This window comes from Scyliorhinus torazame, chromosome 5 (assembly GCF_047496885.1).
Source record: "Scyliorhinus torazame isolate Kashiwa2021f chromosome 5, sScyTor2.1, whole genome shotgun sequence".
Lineage (NCBI taxonomy): Eukaryota > Metazoa > Chordata > Chondrichthyes > Carcharhiniformes > Scyliorhinidae > Scyliorhinus > Scyliorhinus torazame.
The window spans coordinates 112,613,026-112,616,012 of NC_092711.1; the positions used below are offsets into that span (position 1 = coordinate 112,613,026).

Genomic DNA, 2,987 nt, shown 5'->3' on the forward strand with positions numbered 1-2,987 from the left:
TCGGCTCTTGGAAAGAGCAGCCGACCCAAGCCCACACCTCCACCCTATCCCCATAACCCAGTAACCCCACCCAACACTAAGGGCAATTTTGGACACTAAGTGCAATTTAGCATGGCCAATCCACCTAGCCTGCACATCTTTGGACTGTGGGAGGAAACCAGAGCACCCGGAGGAAACCCATGCATCCATAGGGAGAACGTGCAAACTCCACACAGCCAGTGATCCAAGCCAGGAATCGAACCTGGGACCCTGGAGCTGTGAAGCAATTGTGCTTGCCACTGTGCTACTGTGCTGCCTATCTCAACACCTCCAAAGAAAACCACTCAACCCGTTACACACTGTTTAATGGGAGATAAAGTAATGTTTGAAAAATTGCTAAAAGTGGCTGATGAATCGACTGGTAAGTCTCAATCACTTTGGTGCAATTGGTCAGCTATTAAGAGAAAGCTTGATGGTTTGCGACCATCCAGAGCGAAGCTCTCATTATTTTTCTCCCTGTCAGTATTCATTGTCACAGTTCCAGGTTATCAATGGGCACTTAAACTTCATGAAATCCCCAAAATAATGAGAACTAATGATGTCCGGTGAGTTCCCACACTAATCGTACTGAATTAATATGTTTTTTAAAAAAATCAAAATGACAGACCATGTATTTAAACCCAACCCATTAGAAAGCTTGAATTAAAATTGGACACATTGCAGTGAATTGTTTAATGACCCCCTAATCTGGTCTGACATTTTGTGACATCATTATTCGATCAATTTTTCTGCCATGTGACTCTGTTTTTCAGATGAATTGTACTTCCACAAAGAAAGATGTGAAGCAGAATGAGACTGCAAGGTTTAACACTGTGGGCCGTTCAGCTCCGTGCACCGCATTGTTTCTGTAACAGTGAATACATTTCAAAAGTACTCCAGTGCCTTTCAAACACTTCAGGAGGTCCAGTGGTCATGAGAGGTTTTATAGAAATGCACATTTCTGCTAATTGTCCTCAAACTAGGATTACACTCGGTGTCCTCACCAAAATCATTGATAAAGATTGAGCCTTAATTTTGTGTAATAACCACGATGTGGACACCATTTTGAATACTCTGTGAAACTCCATATGCACAATTATTTGTTGTAAAACACAGCGAGTTGTTGTGATTTGCAATGCACTGTCTAAAAATAGTTCTGGAATTTAATTGGACTGTAACTTCCAAAAGGGAATTTGGTGCATTCTGAAAAAAAAAGAAAAGTCGAACTACAGGATTAAATGGTCGTTGTGCAAAGCTGGCAAGACAAAATGGGCCAAATAGACTCCTCTGTGCTCTCAGAGCCTTGTGTAAATGTAAAGGGAGTGGTAACAACCTGGAACCTACTGCCTATGAGGGTGGGATATGCAGAGATGAGGGAAGTATTTCAGTAGGAAATTGGACAGGCACTGAGAGAAATAAACCAGAGGGATTGGAGGATAGAACGGGGCAATGGGCAGACTGGCTTGCTCCAGAGAACCAACATGGTCTCAAGGTTTCCTAAAGTGTTGGGCCCATATATAGGGTTCCATTCTGGAGGGATAGTATTGAAAAGCACAGGGGAAATGTTCAACTTGTTTAGAACCAGGGTTAGACTGCACCGGGAGCATTGTCGACATTGGTGATCTCCATTTCGAAAAAGGAAATAGAGGCACTGGATAAGGTGCAATAAAGATTAATAATATACAGAACTGAGAGCATTTAACACTCAGGAAAGGCTGGGGCTGCTTTTTTCTGGAAAAGAGGAGACTGATGGAAATCTTTAAGAATATGAAGGGGAGCAGCACGGTGGTGCAGTGGTTAGCCCTGCAGCCTCACGGCGCTGAGGTCCCAGGTTCGATCCCAGCTCTGGGTCACTGTCTGTGTGGAGTTTGCACATTCTCCCCATGTTTGCGTGGGTGTCGCCCCCACAGCAGAGTAGGTGGATTGGCCACGGTAAATTTCCTCTTAATTGGAATAAGTCAATTGAGTCATTAAAATTTTTTTTTTTTAATTATGAAGGGATTCAATTATCCAAAAGGAATTTCAACAGAAACCTCTGTACCCAGCATGTGGAACTCGCTACCACAGCGAGTGGTTGAGGTGAACAGCGTGAATCCATTGAACGGAAAGCTAGATACATACATAAGGGAAAGGAATAGAGGGAGATGCTGATGGGGGAGATGTAGAGGGGTGGGTGGAGGATCATAAATACTGACACAGACCATGGCTAACCTCAGCCGGTATGGGAATTTAACCTGTGCTGTTGGTGTCACTCAGCACGAACCAGCCATCCAGTCAACTGAGTTAACCGATCCCCTTGTAAATCTGTAATAATTCCTTGAATATTTGTGATTGCCTGTCTCGCACCATACGATTTAATGTCGTTTGTCAGTGCACCTCAGACAACTTGCCCCTCATTCCCTGATAGTTTTCTTCCGTGAGAAATAGCAAGATAAATTCAACATAAGAACCATGTAACCACCATAGCCCATCTTCATGGCAATGAGGCATGATTTGGGGGGTTTCCAAACAGAAATGGTAACGAAACATCTTCTAACATCCAAACAGCCTTTTACACTTTGATCATTGTGAAATGTGCAACCAGATATTCGCGAGAAGGCTGAGTGAGATTGATCCCAGTGGAGGCGAAGTCGTGAGACCGGCCAGTCCAGCAGAAACCCTCTGACCATCTCCATTGACCAACAGAATGAACAAAATGCAGTCCTGGATGTAATTGAGAACAGAAACAATAACAGCAGAATCCAATTCCTGTAATCAGTTGTGAACCTGTTGGTGTCTCAGAAATTGTGATGAATTACAAAATCCCTTCACACATTGACAGCAGGTGAATGGCCTCTCCCAGTATGAAGTCCCAGGTGTGAGATAATCGGGATTATGGAGACATGGCAGCAGGATGACCAGGGATGGGAACTGAATATATTCAGTGTTTCGGAAGGACAGACAAAAAGGAAAAGGCAGTGAAGTGGCAG

The 2,987-nt window shown here is 43.7% G+C and overlaps 1 protein-coding gene across 1 annotated transcript in view; it reads left to right on the forward strand.

Annotated features, from left to right (window-relative positions):
- Positions 1-2,987, forward strand: part of LOC140419458 (uncharacterized) — a 42,402-nt gene that overhangs the window by 10,566 nt on the left and 28,849 nt on the right. The window lies entirely within an intron of this gene.